The following is a 23,092-nucleotide window of genomic DNA, read 5'->3' as shown; positions in this document are numbered from 1 at the left end:
GCATGCAAGATTTTTGCCTTGCATTGCATTTTATCATAGCCAAGAACTGAAGAGCAATTTGAGCTTAGCCTTTTAAAAAACAATGGATAAATAACTGGAAATGAAGGAAGTGTGGGAAAGCTGCATGACAGATAAATGGGAATTTTATAACACTGCATATTGTAGAGGTTGCCAGAATGTGTTGAAAGAAGAAGCACCAGTTAAATCACATCCTGCTGCAGCTGTCCAACTTTATGGCTAAAAAGTTCATATTAATTTTGTTAAACAATTAAAGTAGGAAATCCAAAATATTATTACAAGTACGTTGGCTTGACATTTTCTCTTCTCCAGATTTAATAACAGATAGAGCAGTCTGAACTTCAAAGGGCAATGAATGTATACAAATTGTGGGAATTCACACCCTCAGGGCCGCAAAGTCGTTGTCATATGGAAACTCCACAAAATCTACATTATGCTGTCCATTTCTGGAAGACATTTTAGAAAAACAAGGAATTATGGGGTTGGTCTGACATTTAGGGGGTCTCAATTTCACTTCCTTCTCTGACAGAGAAGGTGCCACACAAAGCATGAGTAAATGATTTCCCTTACCACAGTTCTCCATTTTTAGAATGGAGACCATTTAGATACCTGTATCAAATCAATATTAAACAATGGAAATGAAAAAAAAAAAAAGAAAGAAAGAAAAAAGTTTCTTCTATGCATCTTTTTTCTTTTCAGATGGGAAGACACCTGAAAGCTCAATTTTCCAGCAGCTTTGTACGGTCTTAAACAGTTTGAAATCAACCTGAACACTACTCAGAAGTAACATGCTTTGCATTTTGCAGGTCTTAATGTCACTGGATAGCCTTCCATTTCAAAGTGCTGCTCTGTGATAGAAGAGATACAGAAGAATGAACACTAGTGAAGTTAATAAACAAAATGCATTCACGGCCCATTACTTCAAATAACTTTACTATATAAATAGTCCACTCATAAAATAATGGCCTCAATTAACATTTAATTCTCACACAATGCATTTGTAATGTATTGCAAGGATTAAAAGTTCTGCATGAATATCACTACTCTAGAAGTGCCACAACTTACAAGAAAGTACTGACGTTATTTTCCACTTGATTAAAATTAGGTGTCTCCTCCACTCCTCTCTCCCCCCCAATAAGGCCTCCTTGCCCTGGAATAATTACAATAAGAGATACTCTTCTATGTGAAGCTCCCAATCTTCTCGTTGATTCTCAACTTTTATCTGAAAACCCATAAGCCCTCCAGCACAGCATTACTGGAGAGGGAAAAGCAGAGAGGTCTCACCATCCTGCTAGTCCTGCAATTTCATTCACATTTACTGTGTATGCGTACTTCCATCCTTTGTACAACAAGGTGGGGTGCAGCAAATTTTCTGAGATCTCCATCAGCTGAAAATTTGCCAGCACTGCCACTGCTGAGAACAGACACTTGAAGACAAGACTGAGGCAAGACTGGAAGAGTATTTCTGACATTATCTGGACATTTTAATAGCAGCATGTGATAGAAGAGCAGCTTGTAACTTGATAGATTGAAATGTCGTGTGAAAGACCTTCCCTCACTCAGCAATCTTAGGGTTTTCCAAGCTAAACCGACTGCCTAATGCACTCTTTTAGAACAGAAAATTAAGACGTTAACTGGGAAAGAGAGTATCTTTGTAATATGCGGTTGCTTTTATCCTGCAACACAATGACTGAGCATTGATGAGATGATAACACAGTCAATTAATCAAACACCAACAAAACACATTCTAACAATGACTGCCACATTCATGGTGTCATTTTAGGAACTGACTCTAGTACACATGGATTTATTTTGTTCCGGGGTTTGACCTGAATCCTAATGAAATTAACTATTAGAAGAAACCAAGCCAGTGCAAGCCACTAGCTTTTGAGGGCATGCTGCAAAACCTGCTGAAATAGCCATAAGATGCTTCCCTGCAAATCTGGAATGAGGAAGACCAAAAAGCTTCTGGAAATTTAAAACGGACTTTATTCTGCCAACCTAATTCATCTGACAAGTGCCTTGATGGTCAAATGGTTGATTGAAAAAAATATTAGGAGTAGGACAGATCTAAATTTAAAACCCTGCCAACACCTATTAACCTCAAAACATGTTTAAGACTATGCTAGAGCTTCTGCCCATGAGTTGGCCTAAGTGACAAACGAAAAAAAACAACTGTTTCAAGGAAAATAAAATATATTAAAAATAAATAAATACAACTGCTTTCCATTTGGTATTTTCCTTCCAGGTATTGTCTTACTTTAAATTTATTGCTAATATAGTACATTATTAGTTATCCTTAATAAGCTCTGTATACATTCAAGAAAACTGCATACACCGACAAAGACTCTTCCAGTTTTGCACAACACATGGCTTTTTTATATGATATGTTCACTCTTGAAAACTACTCCTTCACAAAATGAAAATTCAGCAGAATCCTTAATAGCTTTCATATTTCAGTCTAATAGCTAGCATGGCACTGCACTGCCACCCACCTTTGCTACAATATTGCACAGCACATTTAACAGACATTTGCTTCTTTCACACAGTCCTCACGCGCAGCTTCTGCAGGACCTCTAGTATTAACATTTAACAGAGTCTATGAGCATAAAGCACATTTATGAACACCTGCTAGAACATTTTATTTGCCTTAAGAGTTTTATTACATCTGTTAATTTTTCTTGCTATGCTTTATGGACCAAATCCTGGTCCAGTTTTAGGCTAAACTCCCACTGACTTCTGCAGGAAGTGGATGTGATTGTATGTGGTGTTCCATACAAACTCAATACAGCTCTAACAAAACTGGATCATTGGTAAGCACAATCCTAGACAGAAAAAGACAGTTCCTACCAGCACCAAAAAAAAAAGTTGTACAGGTATCCCACGCACAAACACTACGGCCTCCTGTGCCTTGGCGGGATGTTCTACCATCATTACATCTCCCACTGATTTTGCAGAGGAAGTCATATCAAAAGCATTATTAATATGATATCTACAACTTAGAGAGAGATTACAACAGAGGATTCTATGCAGACTACTTCAAATCCCCCTAAAAAATTAGATTTAATTTGTTAATACAGAAACACTACTTTGACTATCAATATAGAAAGCCCTAAAGTAGTAAAAGTTGTAACAACAGACAGGGAGCAAAGAGTAGGGGACATGACAAAACCACTTCTGTTTCACAGTAGCTTGACAGTAAGTGCTTGATTCAATGCATACTATTAAGAAAAAAAAAAAAAAAAAGAAAAAACCAAAACAATTACAAAATAAAATTATAGACACAATGATGAATGGCGACAGATGAAATGCTAACAGATCTAGCACCATACACAAAAACCATTGATTTTCTCTGATTACTACTTAGGTGCTCAGAGTGTATTAGGTACTAGTTGCCTGCTTGCTCCAGATTTTTATTAATGCTCCAATATCAGGCACCCAATTTGGAAATCAATTCTTACCTCATCATTTTTCTCTGAAGGATTCTATTATTCACAATTGATTTAACAGAAATGAAAGGCTTACCATTAACAAGAGCCAGCTGCTGACACTTCTTAGATGAATTATTGAACTTCTAAAAGTGAATTAACTTAACCATCACCAAGACTTATTGTCTGATGCTTCTCATACAGAAGTCAGTGTATTTATAATTACAGACTCAAGCAGAAGCAAGTAGCTTCTCTGCCACCTCCTTAAACACCTACCACATACACCAAGTAAATTATTAAGGAGATATGTAAAGATACAGATAGGAGTTATGCACCAAATACAGTCAGTGGGAGCTTTGTGTCTACCTTTTTTATGCCCTTAATCTTTGTTGTCTTTCTAAAACTGTAAAGATAGGGTCATTTTAGGCTTCAGAAAGAAGAAATCCAATTTGTGGCATGTCCCATCTCTGCCTAGTGTCAAGTTTCTTACACCTGACCATGCCCTCCCATAGGCCTACAGAAGACTATTAATTCATTTTAAGTACAAGGTGAAGATCCATCTCAGGAATTGAAATAGCAGTAGAAGTAGACAACTGCAAGTGGAAGCAGTACTGCAACTCCAACCCCAAAAGCAGTGTAAAACTAAAAAGCTGGAGGCCCACCCATAAAGTTCACCATCTAAGCTAACAAGATACTTGCTCAGCATGTAAATTCATCATTCCCATTTTCCAGACTAAAAAGAACTAAGCTCTGCTAAAGATTAATTCACTTCCTCATGCAAGAGCTTTTGTTCTATATATTACAAAGCTGGTGAAAGGGTTTTAACCCCTGATCAACAGTTTGATACTGAAAACAGGTTTGGAAGGGCAGTACATCAGAACAGCATCTATGTTGCAACCCTATGAATTAGTAAATTGGGCCTTGAGTACTACACATTCCCTAGCAGAGGCATTGCTAATAATGCTATTCATGAACCATCACTGAGAAATGCTGATAAAAACCTGTTTGTCAGGAGTGTTAAGAGCACCTAGCTATACCAGTCTATAAAGCAATTTACTGTCAAATGCAAGAGGAACTGTGCTAGGCAATACACTATTCTTAAGCCACGGATTAGTAAACCACAGCTCTCTGGTGGGATATCACACTGCACCAACTAGTGAGCATTTTGCATTTCACTAGACTTTTTTCTAATCTATACTACCTGGCTGAATATGCTTCTAAAATGCTACAACAGCAACTGTCATCTCCTTTAGCATTTACATACTTGTAGAGCTCAATTCAGTTATATTTATCTCTGCAGCTGCTCTGAAGACTCCAACTCAAAATAAAGTTGAGACTCGAAGCAAGATCTACTCAGGAGATCCTCTAGATTAATAATGCAAATCTCTGCCTTCCATTTATGGTGGAATGATGATATTTGATTGATCCTTTCACAAAAACTGAAAGTCAGCTACTGCCTGAAGTTACTAGGGTCTCCTGTCAAAGTCCTTAATGGATATGCTTGTACATTGTTGGTGGCAAAGTATCTGGACCTTTTTTGTTTTTTTTTCAATTGAGTTAGCATCTGAAGAAGATACACTTAGCACTGTATTTCTCACCCTCATACTCCTCCATCTACTTTGCCTCCAATGTTACTACAACTAACTTTTTAAAATTCTGCTTACATTTAACAAAGAGTTTCAACGTCAAGAAAAATGAGAAGGGAAGAAGCCTGACAGACAGAACCTCCCAACTAAAAGCCTTACTGTTCTAGGAAAACAGGCCAAAGGTGGTTTGTTTCGTTGAGCTTTTTTTGTTTGTCCATTTGTTTTGTTTTTGTTTTTCAATATATTCATGACACAATCATACTTTTTTTTTTTTTTTTAAAGTATCCAAACTTTTCTATCTGCCTTTTCTCCACAGAGTAACACTTATTAACTGCAGACTGGCTGGCTCTAACAAGACTCATTAAATTTGATATCTAAATAAAATGCATCTCAGCAAGTACTTCATAAGAACTCATTTTAAAGGACATGGACATTGGCAAGTTTCTTTCTTTTCTTGTGCTCATTTTTTCCAGTGTTTCCCACATTGTGAACCTCTTAATGCTATAAGACAGAAGATTGCACAAGTGGTCCTACTGGTTCTTTCCAATGGGAATAGTGTGGTCAGAATCTGGCAGTCAACAAAGTTTCCATTTCTACATAGGTCTCATTTATTTTTCAGTTTAAAAATAAGACCATATTACTTTGGCATGTAACTAGAGCTGCTCCTATAATGCAGAAAAAATAACACTGCTGGCGAGCCCCCAAAGCTGTTCTGAAACAGAAATGCATTGGTAGAACTTCTATAAAACTTTTTTGACTAGAGGTAGAATTCAGCACTAGCCTAAGTGGGAAAAACTTCACTCAAATCAATCACATTACACCGCCACTTATTGCAGATCTGAATCTCTACTAAGTTTACATAATGCAAATGTGTAAGCCAAAGCAGAACTTAAATTCTATTGAACCAGTTCTGTTCATCTCCTACACAAATAATACCTGAACATTGACTTATATGATAAGTCTCCTAGGAAACTTGTTTTTCCTCAGACACGAAACTAATATGCTATTTACTACATATTGCAACCATGACACTTTTTTCCCCTCCCCCCGCAATATAATTATCATCTCACTCAGCTGCCCAGTTATAAGGATACGATGAAATTACAGTTGTAATACCTATCTTCCTAGTTACAAGCATTGAAGAAAATAACACAGACCTGACATTCTGTAATTTCTGAGGATTTGGCTTTGCAACCTACTTTTCAAAATACTTTTTTTTGCATGTCATACTCCAGGTTTTTTACAGCATGAATCAGCAGTGTGCAACAGTATTATTTCAACCCAATTCCCAGCAAGATTCAACTCTCAGAATTACTGTAGGACAAACAGTTGCCTGAACAGTGCCCATCTCCTTGAATATCCAAAAAATCATGAGCTGACGGGTACAGCATAGAAGCCAGAACTCAGAAGATCTCCTGTACCTTTCTGGAGCAGCTGTTGAAAGCAACTTCTTGCCAGAGAGGGAGAAAATGTGATGGTGGTATCAGGCCGCTTAGACACGCTCATTAGTTTGAGGTAGGGATCACAGTAAGGCCTTCCTTCTTATTTCTGACTGGGAAATGCAGACTGTTCTTATTCTGTCAGATGAGTAGGCAACAAGATCTAATCTATCACTGAAAGCAAGCTTCAACAGAAATGCAGGAGCACAGCACCCACAAAACCACATTTTTCTCAATAGATACTGCTCTTTTCCTTCTTCAGTGGCTGCATGATCCCAGTGTTGAGAAGGCTCATGATTTGGGCAACGTGTAAATTCCTTCCTAAGGATCTTCAAAGAAGAGTAACTGACTTTTAAACTTCCACGTCTGATCAGATCTCAACAGAAGTTCATTGTTTTAGTAAAAGAGAACGGTATTCCAATTGCCTGAGAACTACCATACCACCAAATATCAACATCCACTGCAAACAAAAGAGGTGTAAAATCATCTCAAAGAAAAAGCAATTTGGGATTTAGAAATACTTACGTATTTAAGTTCAATTTCTAAGCGCATTGCTTACCCTAGGGTTGACTTGACCTTAAATGCAGTTGATGGGGTACTAAATTGAAAAGCTTCATTGTTAAGTTTTTTGAGGGGAGGGTGGGTGGATGTTGTTTTTGTTTACTTGTTACACTGTTGCTGGAGATAAAAATGACAAAGGAATGTAGAATGGAATTCTTTACCTTCAGATTCTTAAGAACTCACACCCAACGTACCACAACTCACAAACTGCTTCAAATACTTCAACTAAGCATATTCACTATAACAGTAAAAGTCAGGCTGCTCACATGTACAATCAAGTATTTTTCAATAAAATGTAACATATTTGGGATATTTGCTGACTTAAAACAGTTCACAGAATGAGCAAATAGGAAGAAAGACATCAGATGATTGATTAAAATTTTAAGATCTGAACATAATATTTCATCCACATATTTGGTTAGACGAGGCATCAAATAATCTCAACACACAGCTATTTCAGGAGTAAAAGTCCATCCATTATATTGCTTTCTCCCTCTCCCTCCATGTAGCTTGTCTAAGAATTAGTGTCATAACAATCATCAAATCTTCAGGAATTTAAGGCCAATTTGCAACTGAGGATAGCAAGACACAATCATTACCTTATTATTTCCACAGTGGAAATAATGTACTACAGGTGTTTCAGAAAGACTTTGATTTTTGAAACCAGCCTCTTTCCATATGTTACTGACTCTAACAGAGGCACATTTTTATTTAGGCTAAATCACGCCTTACGGGACATACTTATGAGGAAGAAAGGAGGACATGCAACTGGCATTTGAGACATATTGCCAATGCAAAGCTGCCAAAAGCACACAGCGGGGACCATGTTTTGGCTATCACAAGCAGAATAAGCATGCACTTCTCAACCACTGCCAGCTGGCATTTGTTTCCAAACAGAATACTCACTAGGCTGTCTGGAGACTGGACATACTCCTAACCTTAAACTACGCTCCCATAAAACTGTGCTGCTGAGATACCTCATTAAGTGCCTGTCTCCTAGCTCACTGCCAAATAAGAAACACTGAACAACACAGAAAAATCATACATTTCCACGATTAAAAAAAAAAAAGTACTTCAAGTATCTTAATGTACTCTACTGCTTATAGCAATAGGAAGATTTTAAAAGGGCTGAAAGAAGCTTCTGCCCACATCTTGAGAAGCAGAAACACTGTTACTGTTCCACAATACATGGATAGAGAAAGTGAAATCCAGGGATTTAGAGCAAACAAACGCAACAATGAGCAGCAAGTGTGGCTGGCACTATGATTATAAACATGTTTAATGCAACCACTAGCAATCCTCACAACAGAGATGCTCCCTCCTTTATGTGCTGGGGCAGGTTTCTGGATAGAAGATTAATGTTCTTCTCCATCTGCTAATGACTATATAGGTCCCGTGGGCTTTGCACCAAGGGTACTCTGCCCTTAGGATGAAAAAAGAAATGGGAATTTGTGTTGGATTTCTACATGCACCTACCATTTCCAGCAACACTCCCAATTGAGAAGTACATATTAATTCCACTTTATCTACCAAAAACATATTTTATCACTGTAGTTCAACTGTGATTCCAATTGGATTTTTCAAAGAGAACAGTTAAAAGGAGAACAAACCAACAGGGGGGCACTTTTCACTTTTGAAGTGCTTACCTGATATAGTCTACATTGGTATTTCCCCTATAAGTGCTCCATTCATTACATTTTTACCATATTTTCAAAGTCACTCCCCTCCTTTAGATTTCTCCTCCTCTATTACAGATAGCCTGCTGTCATGGACCAAGCATTTCTGAAGAAAAAAGGAACTGGAGACTGCCGTGCAAAGGAGAAGGAACTAACTACAATCTTCAATCTATTTGGATTCTGTGAGCGGATTTTTAACTTACCCCCTTAACTCTACCTTCACTCCTGAGGACTGGAAGCAACTCAGAGGGAGCTTGACAGTGGGGTAGTTTTCAAAGACCTAAGTCAGTTCAACATCCTGGAAGAAAAGGGGAAAGAGCAGTCAAAAAGTAGTTTTGAAGGAATAATAGCACAAGCTCATCACTAGAACAATGACTGATACTCTGGGCAAAATTAGGAAACATCTAATACTATCTCCAGCATGGACAAACAATGAATCTTAAACCAGTCTTGCTTCACTGAAGTCTTTGGATTTGGATGTCTCAGGCTCCCGCTCCCACTGAATGCCCCTAGAGATTGCAGTGCAGACCCTCTTCTCAGTCCCAACACAAGGAAGAAGCAGATATCCATGCCAAAATTCTCAGCGTGCACTCAAGAATTTCAGGGCTGGTCAAAGGTGCACTAACACCCAGCACATACAATCAACTTCTCCCAGTTTACTCAACTTAAGTTTTGGGGAATTGAAAACAAATAAACAAAGAAAAACAACCAGCTGAAAAAACAGCTGAAACACTTAGCAATTGAACCATCAACATAACAAAACTCTAACCTCTTTTTAAAAATGGGTATGTGTTTTCAGTAATGTGGCTTCCACCAAGCCTTTAGATCTAAGAAGATCCACCACTCCTGTCAACCTGCTTCTACCCAGCAAGAAAAACTGGAGAAGAAAAATGTCAAAGGGAGAAGGAAAAAAGGAAAATATCTTCAGGAAAAAAAAAGAAAAATAGAAAAGTCTGCTCATGACCAAGCAAAAATGCAGAAAATAGCCAGAAAAGACAATACAGTACTTCTCTTACATAGCAGCGGCACTACAAAACAATGAGCGTTGAACTAATAAAGTGCTCTCTCCAGCCTTTACTACTCATAATATTACTTTGTAAACACTTCTCTAGTGGATTCTTTCATTGAGAAATACTCTAAATCAAAGATATATATTCAACAATATTGACCAATTACTTGGCCTGTAAAATCCAAACCAAAACACCCAAAAAGAACAGCTCTAGCAGCAAGGCAACTTCTGTACTGCAACTCTGTTAGAACTAACAATGCTGCTCCCATGTTTCTAATCTGGCCAGTGATTTTTGGCCTTTTTCTTAAGATTCCATTGACAACAGCTTAACATATTTCAGCCTTCAGTTTAAAAGAGAAGAAAATGCCTTCCTCTTTTAAATGTGTACAATGCTGGAAAACATATCCTGAGTATGATTCAAACACACATAGAAGCAAAAAGCGAATTAAAATTGCTTATATTACTCAATTACTAAGTCATCCTCCAATCCTTCTGGGAGTTTGCTTTAGGGTTGAAAAGCTCAAACCTCCATGCTAGAAAATACACATTGTTAAGGATTTTAAAGACAAGGGCCAGAACAGAAAGCTGCAGCTCCCTGCCCTGCTGAGAGTACAGGACAGCACTTCTCCGCAAATTCAATCCTCCACTGCAGCCTCTTGAGCAAAAGCTTGCCTTCTCCTCTGCAGGTGGGCAGTCCCCAAGGACTTGCCCGGTTCAAGCTGTTGAAGCCCATGCGCTTGCACAAGCCAACAGCAGTCCCACCAGCTTTACACAAGCCCACGGTACCTCAGCAGAAAGGCCACGCAGTCCAGCCCGCAGGGAACACGCAGCAGCTGAGACTGATGGTATCTACTTACACTACTGCACAATGCTTATTCCATCCCTTTCTGAAAAGCTGAAACATTCTTAACTTCTGAGTCTGAATCACAGCAACAATGTTTACCTCAAGTACTAGAAAAAGCATTAATTAAAAAAAAAAAACAAAAAAAAACATAAATTGTCTTTGGAGGTACCAGAGTCTAGCTGTGGATAAACTGCTCCTTCCTCCTTCCACTTATAAGCAAGTTTGCAGAGACACAGAGTGGCAAACTAACTTGCTCTTCCCTGGTAAATCTTCTCATTCCAAAGCACAGGCACCAATATACACAGCTCACGTTATTCCGTGTTCAGAGAGTGAGACACTGCTTGAAAGACTAACGCTGAATGAATTACAATTCACAGAAGATGTCATTTGGTCATCCTGAGTGTGGGAAACACTGCGCACTTAGGGCCAAAGCTGTGGGCAATTCCAGTGCTTCTCACTGGAATCATCATTACCTATGAGGAAATGCAGAGAACAGAGAGGACACTCTCCTTCCATCAGATCTAGAAGTGTCAGCAGTCACTTTGGAGATCTTCATTAGTCATTCAAAAAACAGCATTTTTATTCTGCCAAACCACAACAGGTTTCAAATTCAGTACACGTGTAATGCACCTTTCCACTTCTGAAGCACAGCTGAGCCCACCATCAGAAAAGCATTACGTTTATTTGTCCAGAGCCACCCCCAGCCCAGCAGCAGGATGGCGGTCACTAGCAGCAGTAGCTCCAAGCGCTTACCCCATTCCCTTTGCTTACACGTGGTCACCTATTTCCTTATTCATTTATTTCAATCTGAGAAGTCTACATCTCACTCATTCTCTGCACATCCCAGAAAAGGCTTTCTCTCTGCTCCATCAAAGCCCACTAGGATACAGAGGACTGCAGATGACCTCCACCTTTTCTTCTCTACACTAGGTAACCCAGGTGTAGCGGAAATGCTAAGTCAAAGATTGAACCAGTGACTGAGCACCTAGCAGGAAGGCAGGGGCAACCCAGGGGAGTTCAGGTGCATCCAATGCACCGGAGTGACCGGAAGAGGTGGAGCCAGGATCCATCCCTTCCCAGACTTCATTTAAGGGTTGGCAGTGGAAGCAAGCATATCTTTCTGGAGATCCCTAAGGATGTGGGGCCTTCTGAAGGTAAGCAGCTTCTTTCCTTTATTTCTGTGTCTATTGCTGTCACGTTTGAGTAAATTCTTACTTGTTGCAACCTGGAATCTTGCTGCCTTGTTGTTGTTGTTGTACTTTCCATTGTATTACAGCAGGTCCCACAGCTTTTTGTGTGTCATGGGCTCCAGAAACCAGCTATGTGGGCAGCTCTCCTTTGGGCTCTCTTCAGTTCACCCCTACCTTTTTGTTTTTTGCTTTCCCTCCCAAAAACTAAAAATGTGATTACTAAATATCCCTTGGGCACCACTACAAAGAAACAAGAAGCTACTACTCCAGCTAATGTTCTTTGTGGAAAAACTTAAAAGTGGGGTATGACTTTACAGCCACTGACATCAACTAAAATTTGGCCTGAGAAAGAATGATTAGGCCCAATCTTAAGATGCAGTAAACTTGTAAACTAGTATATCTGAAAATTGATCTGTTCCTTTTTCCAGTAAGTTTTTTTTTTTTTAAAGGAAAATATTTTAACTGAAATATTAACACTAATGACAGCTGAAACAAGGTGGCTGCTCCAAGTTAAGATTATTTAACTATTTGTGGAAATATGCCACATGGTCTCTCACATACTTCACCCTGATCAGACTGCATCACCCTACAAGTCACCTGCTACCATATCTTCTCATCTCAGAGTGTGTTCTTCTGGGATCTACCTCACAGGAACAACACAGAGCATTAGACAGGAGAAGGCACTGCTTCCAGAGCAGCATCTCCAATCCCTTAAGTACAGATCACTGTGGAGTAGTTTTTTTTTTTTTCTTGTTTGTTTTATGGTGATTAAACAAAGAAATATCTGCACTTCAAGAAAACTGAATGTGGTTTAGAATGTATACAACTTCCTGCACATGACCCCAGAAAAAAATAAAAAACATATGATCTGTAACTTCCTTTGACTTTTCTTTGAACTCTAGATGGAAAGCTTTGAAAAGCTGGATTTTCTTACTAGTTACTTCCAAGAAATAAAATTTCTAAATAGAATCTAATGCTAACGTATTTATGTATAGCAGTACCATAGGGGAATGCACTCCCACTTACAGAGAAACACTTCTTAAAGTTATTATCTTGAGATGGGACGATGACAAAAGCAGTATACGCCACTCATTTGGCAGCACTAAATCCAAAGGATCCACAGACAGGCTAGATATAAGTCAAAACAGACTTGAGAGGAAGGAGATGTGGGAAAAGGAAGACCATGTTACCTGTACTGGACTGTGCTTTGCCATGCCTGGCAGTACAAAGCATACTCTCACAAGGGATGCACCAGATTTCATTCAGACTTAAGGAAGGCAGCTTTCTGTACAGCCAGAAGATGCTCCCCATATGGAAGAATGGCTTTAATAAAGATTCAATTTATCATTTATTTAAAGCTTGTCTTCTATTACTACGGTACATATTGCTGCCGCAGGGAGCAACTTTTTCATATCTGCCCAGATAAGAGCTAAAACCTCCAGAATCCTGACTACCACCAAGCACTTGAGCCTTGGATCTTCAGACTGCACTGTGCAAGTACCTTAGCAGCTGCACAAGTTCCATCCAGCAGCATTAAGTATGTTTTAGTATAGAGAAATATACGTAGGTGTATATTTATGTACACGTCTTTATCCATTTCTGAATACAGGGCAGGAACTCTGCATGCTACAGACACATCCAAAGTAAGCAAGCTTTCAACAACTTATTATCAATAACACCCATGAGTGACTGTAATATTCTGAACCTCTGACAGAAAAGTGACAGCAAGGACAGCACAGCTGTTTGACGGTGGTAGCATGGTACTTCTTCCACCAACCTGCTGTAGCATGGGAAACACATGTGCTTCCAGCCCTGTGCTGTAGTTGATCTGTCCCCAGCCCGAGACACCAACCCAGAGACATCCACAGCACTGGAAGCAGGAGGAAACCCAGAGACTCTGGCAAGAGATGCCCCTGCAAACACACCATGCCCAGTGAAGGCTGGATGTTCTGCACAGCGCTCAGAAAGGTGTTGTCACTGATGGTCCAGTGAGACGGACAAAACCCACTCATGTTCAAAGCTTACAAGTTGGAACTTCCCCAGGTAATTCTTCTTTCCCCTCTACCCTACCCTCCCAATTTAGCTTACAGAGACCGCCTTCCAATTGCCATGCTAACCAGCAACAGTTTTGCACATTGTATTAAAAACAAAAATAGCCCTAAAAATATAGGGAAAAGGAATACTGAATGAGCTCACATGTATTTCATCAGTAAGTTCATTAATACTGGAATATGTTAATTACATCTAAATTATTTTAATTTTGATCTGAGAAGGTCATAACTGCAGAAAAAGTCATAAATTAGACATGTTTTATAAGAGTCTATTGCCTCACACATTTGTTATGAATACAATTTGGTTTTGCATACATTTTTCTGTATTTGCATACAAAATCATGTATGGCTAATCAAAGATAACGACGATCTTACTGCGTCAGGACATGAGAAGACATGAACAGTCTGGTTTATGTTTAGGCTGTGTAAAAGATATACCCGATATCTCCAAAGTATTACTTTAGCAAACTAAATAAATATTTAATAAAAATGAAGTTATTTTTGCCTTCACTAACATAAGCGGCTCCTAAAGAATGTACTCCTTATAGATAAAGGAATAAATTCTACACATGCTCTGTATTTTCTTTTTTTTCCATGACATTTTCACTTTTTTCCAGCATAGGCCTCTCTCACGTACTTCACATCCAGTATTTCCATGAATTTGAACTAAACTGTAGGTTAGAGAAGAAAAAGGTAAATGACTCCTGAACACTCCAGGTTTTCCCACTCTGGTAGCAAACAGTACACTGCACATTGCTTTGAAGGAAGGAAATACAATTTAACTGTCATTTCATCACTACCTTGGGACACATAAAAGCCATCTCCTATGGTACTGAATATTTAATTGGAACACAACCCACAAAGAAGCAAAACTTGACATTATTTTTTTTCTTACATTTTGCCTAAGCTTTAACATTAGTTTGTACTTAAAATACACATCATAATAAACCTCATTATTATTATTAAGATTAGCTAAGCTCTATCAGGGTATTTCAGTAACTGTTGTCACTAATATATAAGCAAGTAGAGTATCAGTGATATTAAGACACAACAGATTTAAAGCAGGTAACTTAGGGAATTCAGTGCTACAAGACACCAGTTAGCCAACAGGTTACTGAACAAGCACAAACATAATAATGTTCTATGCAAGTAGTTGCTGGCTGAGCAGCATTAGAAGAAGCTTCCACCATGACAAAAGTATCCCATAGCTGCTGGCAAATGAACGCCAGACTGACTTTGTTCTGCACCCTACCGAGAAGCAGCAGCCTTTTAAAGCATTGCCAATAATGCATGCTGGAGAGTCATGTCCTGGGGTGTAAAGAAGTGGAAAATTATATCTTTGTCTTGAAAACACTGGTATTTCAGGCAAGAAATACAAGTTTTAGCACAAAACCGAATGAGCCTCCTTGCCACTCTGGTTTTACATGTGTGAATGCACAAAAGTCAGCAGGGACCCCTCCCACCATATCCGTGCAGTCAGAAATGTGAAGATGTCTGACCTCTTTCAGGCACATCTGGCCCAGGCTCCTACCCTGCACATCCACAGGTACCTCGTAACAGGGAATTTGCCAGAATACTTTATTATTTCATTCCACTCACATGTGGAGATGTAAGAAAATATTGAACCTAATACACCTTGCTCACGTGAGAGCTCCACTGTCCCGGAACAGGACAGCATTCTTGTGACAGTAAATCTCTTCTACTACAGATACACAAAAAGCTACTGCAGCAGGACACCACCAAGGCATCACAGTGAAGCAGCTGTGGGTGGCATCATAGAATCTTCACCACTGGAAAAGACTTCTAAGATCATCTAGTACAACTGTCAATCCATCACCATCATGCCCACTAAGTGCTCATGTCTCTTTACGTGCCACATCCACGCAGTTCTTCAGCACTCCCAGGGAAGGTGACTCCACCACCTCTCTGGGCAGGCTGTGCCACTGCCTCACCACTCTTTCTAAGAATAAGTTTTTCCTAATATTCAGCCAATCTCCAAAGAACCAGGTTTTCAGATGGGATAGAGATGCCTTCTCATGCTGCTGTTAGGAAAACCAGCCTGATAGCGGGCCACAAGGCCTCGGCTCTGCAAGAAGACACAGGAGGGAACCAACAGGACACACAGTGCCCCAAAACACAGCATCTGCTCTGCATCTGGCAGCTGCACTCCTTACAAGCATGCTCAAGTACAGAATAACGACAGCCAAGACTGAGGCAGGCCCTATATTGGGCAATTGCTCTCACTGAATAACAGCCTAACAGAGACCTTTCCCACAGCCCTCCATCCAGCAAAACCTACTTCTCTGGTACCCTACCTACATAGGCAGAGCATCAACCTCCTCTGATCGTTAAAATCAGATGCAAACAGATGCTGACACATCAAGTTCTTACCCAGGGCTTGGTTCATATTGAACAGATTTAATCCATATTTTAAATCAAAACCAGCATTCTCGTTAAAAGAAAATGAGAAACGCCGCGCTCTTACAAGCAACTTTTTTCTTTCTTCTGGATTTCCCTCGGTTCGCCCCAAATGACACAACCAGAACCGTTAGCGATGCCCATGCAGCGGCTGTTGCCGCCAGGTCCCACGGCGCTGTCCCCGCCGTCCCTCAGCCCCGCCCGCCCCGCGCGCCCCTCCCGGCAGCACGGCGCCCGGAGCCCCGCGCGCCGTACGGGAACCCGCAGCGGGTTCTGTCTGCGGGCTGCTGCTGCGCTGCCCTGGCGGGCACCGCTCAAACAGCAAGATTTTGCGTCGCACCGCTAAATATTTTCTTCTCAGCATCTGAGCTATTATTTCTGCCTCTCTTCAAAGCGCGAAGGGAAAGTGCTTTCAGCATCACACGCGCTGCCCCTAAGTTGGCTCTGTATACTTCACATTCCGTGGGCACCTTGCTAAAACGCGCTGAAGCACACCTCAGCCAAAAGCCGAACCTCACCGCCGCGCAAACCAGCGCAACTCCGCCGCAGACCCCAAGCCCGCTCCGCGATGCAGCACATCGGCACCGCACACCGGCACCCGCCCCCTGGGCCCCGGGAGAGAGGTGGCAGCGGGCTGCGGGCGGCACGGCGCGCACCTCGGGATGCTCCCGTGGCGCTCCGGTCACTTTCGCAGTGAATGCCACCGAGACGGAACCGCTTTTTGAACAAACCAAACGTCTGCCCACCGAAATAACTCGCCGTGCACGCAGCGCCGGAGAGCGGCGGTACCGGAGGCGGACACGAGCAGCACAGGGGTGTTCCGCCCCACGCTCTGCCCCGTCGGAGTCCCGAGCGCAGTTCAGCGCTTCCCACTCCCGGCTCCACGCTACCGCACCGCTCCGAGGACGCCGCGGCCGCGCTTTTGTCTGCGGGCGGACGGGCGGAGCGGAGCACCGCGGCGCTCGCGCTGACTTACAGCCGCCAGCGGGGCACGCAGAGCCGTGCGCCCGCAGCCAACTTCCCACGGCGCGCAGGACGTACAGCGCCGCGCCGAGCCCCGCGCCCCGCTCCCCCCGCGGCAGGACGCGAGCCGCTCCGAGCCGCCGGCCCCCCGTTACCTCCGCGGCCGCCCGCTCCCGCCGCCGCCCCACCAGTGTAGCCGGCAGCGGCGGCGGCAGCCTCGGCCCCCCCGGCCCGCCCCGCCCCGCCCCGGCCCGCCCCCTGGCGGGGCCGCCGGGGGCTCGCGCGCCCCCTTGCCGCGCGCGAAGGGCGGGGGGCGCCGCGGGAAAAGGTGCTCGCCGCCATTTTGCCCCCTCGAGGGTCCTGTACGATGTGCGGTCCCACCGATGTACAGACCTCGTTGTACCCCCATGCGGCCCAACCCGGGGAAAGGCGCAACGCTGGCTTTGCCCCCTCCCAAAGTCCCCACGCAACAGCTGCCACAACCACCACGCTTTGTGTTCTTACTGCACTGCCTGCAGCGCCTGGAGAAAGTTTCGCTCCCATCCCAGTCTTGCAAGCAGTCGCAGCCACAGCACAGGCACCTTCAGGGCTGGCGTTCCTCCTCCTCCCACTTTGATGCCGCTCTGCTCAACTCTGCGCTTAGTCAGGGAGCCGGGCCTGCAACGAGGACAGTTCGGTTGTGGAAGGAATCCCCAGAGAGGGAGAAAAGGTGTAGGGCCGGGCTGTGCTGCTGGGACCTTCTGCCTCTGTGTGGCTGCAGTTCATCTCATGTAGGGACTGCAGAGTCCTGTGGAGACAAACACAGGCCAGTGTGCACCACTCAGAACTGTGACAGCTATAAGGAGCTGAAGAACGAATTGTGTGAACATTGAGTGTAGTAAACGCACATCAGCATTAGGCAGTCTTGTGTAGAAATGTTGGTAAAAGCTGCGCTGAACATTTCATTTCTGATGTTTTTTTAACTTTATGTAGTTGTGTAATAGGCCCTGTGCTTTGCTCCTGCCTCAATGGAAAATCATTACACAGTAATGGATGAGCCAGTCCGGAAGGAGCACGGCTGGGGTACCACTCGTGTTCATCTGGAGATGCAGCATACGAGAGGAAGTAGCGGGAGGCCTGCCAACTTTCCCAATTTAATTATTAAGCTGTCAGATCCTGACTTCGTTTCCACTTCCCGAGGCAACATCTGGCTGTAATAACAAAAATAAATAATTAACATAAAATTTGATCATTCACTCGGTAGCGTTCTGTTTCCAATGTCCTTTTTACTGCAGTCTTACGAAAAACTCAATACAGGGGACCTGAAGCTGGCATCTCTGAACTACTGCTAAGTGAAGACAAGAATAGAGTCAGCTGTGATCCGCGAGGGAGAGCTGTGCAGCAGGGTCTGTCATACTCGAGCCTTCTTCAGAAAGTCCAATGGTGTGCATTTTAATCTTCCTAATCCTTCTTTCATTCAGAAAAAAACATCAGCATTTTTTTTCACCGTGCAAAGCCATATTATGTGACTTTTGGAGATTAAAAAAAAAAATCTTTTTTTTTAGCCAAGAATTATTGCATTTTCATCAAACATTGCTTCAAAAGGGTAGCGGTGATTCCAGGGAAAAAAAAAAAAAACACAACAGCTTTAAAGAATATCATGTTTAAATGCTACCAAATGTGACCGAAATGCTGAAGAGAAGTTTTAAAATATCTATGACTGCGCCTTCACGTGTTCTCTGGGTCTGTTTCATATGATGTGACAGCTTCAGCTCACAAGTCCTTATTGCAGTGGCTTTTGGAACCGTATGCCTCTTTTTTGCATATCCTTGCTCAAACACACACACTTGCTCACAAAAATATATATCTATATATGTGCATATTCACAGGCAGAGACAAATACAGAGTGACTCAGCTCTGTGTTCTACTTGCTTAATCAGTTTTTAAAGCTCAGGCACTGTTCTCTTTTCTTATTTAAAATGCCGACAGCTATCTTTCCCACATTCCTTTTTTCACGGCAAGGGTACCATGCCTTGACAAAGCCAGGCAACCTAAACTGCCCACAGTGGGCTCCTCCTCCCTGCGTGCCACTCTCCTGAATGACTTTCTGAAGGTCAGGAGGTCAGTTCGTCCATTAATCACATGGGAGCTTTGCTTCGACACCGGCCCTTCACACTGATCTGGGGCAGTCCTAGAAAGCCATTCTTCTTCATCATCCAGAGGTAAGGAAGGAGGTGGAGCTCAGGAGGCAGAGGTCCTGCAAGGCGAAATACCAGGAGGTGGTGTGGGATGAACCCTGTTGCCCACAAGCAGCGTGTTGACCAGCACAGCTCCTTTCACTTTGGTCTCTGCAGGGCTACAACACAAATGGTAAGTATGACCTGGGCATGTACAGTGATAATGCTCTCTCATCGTGATTCTATCCCTTAGCATACTCAAGTAAAGCATACATTTTGGTTTTCTCATCCCATAATTCTCTTCTCCTTCCATTAAGAGGTTAGGTGTTGAGATTAGAGGAGTCTGACATCAATGCTGCTGTCATGTGGACTGACATAAGAGATTTCCTCTCGGAGCCTTATTTTTTTCCAGAAGTTTGCTTTCTTTCAAATCTTAGAAGAACCTCTGGAGCATTTTGTCAATTTCTTAGTGGCTTCCTAAGGATCACTGGGTACTTTTTTCTTCTTTCTCTCTGTCCTCCAGTTCAAGTAGCAGAAAGGCTAACTATCCTGTTAAGTAGGGCATACTTCCTTAAATCATCCAAAGAACTCTATAATCCTTTCATACTTGCTTCCCATCTTCAAGTGAAATGACTGTGCTTGTTAAGTCCTCACAGGAGAGGATTGAATACTTTATATAAATTCTATTCAAAATTCTCCTGTTTTCCCTATAGTTCATGAAAGATCAGTCAAACTCCTACTTTAAACTATAAAGAGGAAAGAAAATAGAGTGAGGTGAGTGTTGAAAGTGAATTTTCTGGTCAAATTCTATTTATCAGTTTCTCTACCATTAGCCAATTTCCAGGCATACAGCACAGATTTATTTTTAGAAAAGTCACCTGGGACTGAAAAAAAAAAGGTCAAAACAAAGCATTTCAAAATGCTCTGGACCAAAGAAATGTTTCTGACACAGCAAAGACTGTGCTGAGTCCTGTGATCAGATGCAGCTTTGAAAACATTTGTGCAGTCTCTTGATATAGAAAGGAAAGTTTGTACTTGTGTACATTAAGGAGGCGAACTTCACTTTCCTTACTTTCTGTTCAGGAGATTCCTTGATGACTTCTGCACCAGTATGAATTTGGCAGCAAAGAGGAAATTGTGCCAGCAATGAGCAAGCCTCTTATGAAAAGCCAGTTGTTGGGCAATTTAATACAGATAATTTTATAGTCTGCTGGTGAAGGTCAGTAACATGGTGGATTAGCCTACAATGCTTTTATCTGTATATTTACAAACTTGAAAGAAGAAATTAGGGTCTTTCAAAAGTAGCAGCTTTTAATTGCCAGCCTCACATACAGGCATACGCTTGGAGAGACTGCTGAACTGAATAAAAACTTAAAGGGGTCTCACGTCCAAGTTACTTGCTGTAGACCTAAGAGGTCAGAGAGATGCTGATTTCCAGGAGGAACTCAATCTGGATAACATTTCTTGGCTAGATGAAGGCAATAATTCCTGTCTGATACAAATTTGCCTATGCAAAAGGAAGTTTAAATAGGGAAAATAGGATGTGCTGATCCACCAGGGCCTGTATCAACAGCTATTAAAACAAACTGACACAAAGAGCCTCCTGGTTATCTATTATTGTATTGTTTGCAGACATCAGCTCATATAAAAATGTGAAATGCTTGAGACTCAGAATCAAAAATGACTTTCCTTAATGAAAAGCATCACGTGCTGAAAAAAAAAACAATAAATGTCCTGCAGGATTTGAAACATTAGACAACAGACAAGAGAAATCGAGAATCCTGCTGTGCTTGGGGGGATTTCTCCACACCTAAATGAACATTAGATGCAACAGCCAGCACTCTCCTAAGGACACGATATGAATCCCCAAGTATTAATAATAGAAACTCAATCCCTAACAATATTCATATTTTTCTACAAAGATTCCTTAAGAGGGAATATGGATTCTATGGCTAGAGTTTAGAACATGAATTTTGTCTCTGCTACGCTTGCTAGGTAGCAGAGATGACAGTACATCTTTGGAGATGAGAAATAAAGCAGTGGTGCAATCAGACCATCATGCAATAATAAATGGTGATGGCAGCCAAGATTATAAGATTGTCTGCAGATGGGACTCCTTCAGGTTTCTGCCTATCAACTGGTCTCCTATTATCTCACTGGGAATTGTACTAAGCAACGTATGGGTGCCATGACTTCTGAATGCACAATAAAACAATTAAAAGAAACTGGTGAAAAATCCAACCAATGTAGTTGATATTTTAAAACCACCTCTACTGCAACAGGTAATGACTTATCAAGAGCATGCATAAAAGATAAGGAAGGAGTTAGAACAACTAACCCATTTGTTACCTGAGAGTTTTCTTCAGTGATAATGAGAAGATTAGAAGAGATTATTAGGTGCATCATTTTTAAAGAAGCACTCCACAAGATAGTCCCCATGATGGATTGGTAGGGAGTATTAGGGTAGCAAGTGTAATGATAAAACAATATGAAGAACATAGGTGGACTGTTTGATGGGAGTATAAGAGGCTATAAAGGTCTTTAAAGAGTTAGGATGTAAAATCACAGAATCACAGAATCACAGAATCACAGAATTGTAGGGGTTGGAAGGGACCTCTAGAGATCATCGAGACCAACCCCCCTGCCAAAGCAGGTTCCCTACACCAGGTCGCACAGGTAGGCGTCCAGGCGAGACTTGAATATCTCCAGAGAAGGAGACTCCACAACCTCCCTGGGCAGCCTGTTCCAGTGCTCCGTCACCCTCACCGTGAAGAAGTTCTTACGCACATTCGTGCGAAACTTCCTGTGCTGCAGCTTATGTCCGTTTCCCCTCGTCCTGTCTCCACATACCACTGAAAAGAGACTGGCCTCACCGCTATGGCCGCCACACCTCAGATATTTATAAACCTGGATCAGGTCCCCTCTCAGTCTTCTTTTCTCAAGGCTAAACAGACCCAGTTTACTTAGCCTTTCTTCATAGGGGAGATGCTCCAGGCCCTTCACCAACTTTGTGGCCCTCCGCTGGACTCTTTCCAAGAGATCCCTGTCTTTTTTGTACTGGGGAGCCCAGAACTGGACACAGTACTCCAGATGAGGCCTTACCAGGGCAGAGTAGAGGGGGAGGATCACCTCCCTCGACCTGCTGGACACGCTCTTCTTAATGCACCCCAGAATGCCATTGGCCTTTTTGGCCACGAGGGCACACTGCTGGCTCATGGCCAACCTGTCGTCCACCAGGACGCCCAGGTCCCTCTCTGCAGAGCTCCTCTCCAGCAGCTCATCCCCCAGCCTGTATTGGTGCATGCAATTATTCCTCCCTAAGTGTAAGACCCTACACTTGCTTGTGTTGAACCTCATCCGGTTTCTTACTGCCCAGCTCTCCAGCCTGTCCAGGTCTCGCTGAATGGCAGCACAGCCTTCAGGCGTGTCAGCCAATCCTCCCAACTTCGTATCATCAGCAAACTTGCTGAGGGTGGCCACTATCCCCTCATCAAGGTCATTGATGAAGATGTTGAACAAGATTGGACCCAGCACAGACCCCTGGGGGACACCACTGGTTACAGGTCTCCAGCCAGACTCTGCACCACCAACGACGACCCTCTGCGCTCTGCCAGTCAGCCAGTTCTCAACCCACCTCACTGTCCACTCGTCTATCCCACACTTCCTCAGCTTTGTTATAAGGATGTCGTGGGAGACAGTATCAAACGCCTTTCTAAAATCAAGGTAGATTACATCTACCGCTCTTCCCCCATC

General features: G+C 42.3%; 1 protein-coding gene across 2 annotated transcripts in view; it reads right to left on the bottom strand.

Moving 5' to 3' along the window:
* The window catches only part of RARB (retinoic acid receptor beta), a 320,646-nt gene extending 303,240 nt beyond the window's left edge, over nt 1–17,406 (bottom strand). For both annotated transcript variants that reach the window (XM_085226368.1, XM_085226369.1), the window contains exons 1-2: nt 17,339–17,406; nt 8,912–9,006 (exon numbers count right to left, since the gene is read on the bottom strand). The gene's annotated coding sequence lies outside the window, so the exon portion shown is untranslated. The remainder of the gene's footprint in view (nt 1–8,911; nt 9,007–17,338) is intronic.
* Between the last annotated feature and the right edge of the window lie 5,686 nt (nt 17,407–23,092).

This window comes from Meleagris gallopavo, chromosome 6 (genome assembly GCF_905368555.1).
Source record: "Meleagris gallopavo chromosome 6, MGAL_WU_HG_1.1, whole genome shotgun sequence".
NCBI lineage: Eukaryota > Metazoa > Chordata > Aves > Galliformes > Phasianidae > Meleagris > Meleagris gallopavo.
Note: the sequence above shows the minus strand (reverse complement) of the source record. Positions and strands in the feature narration are given on the sequence as shown.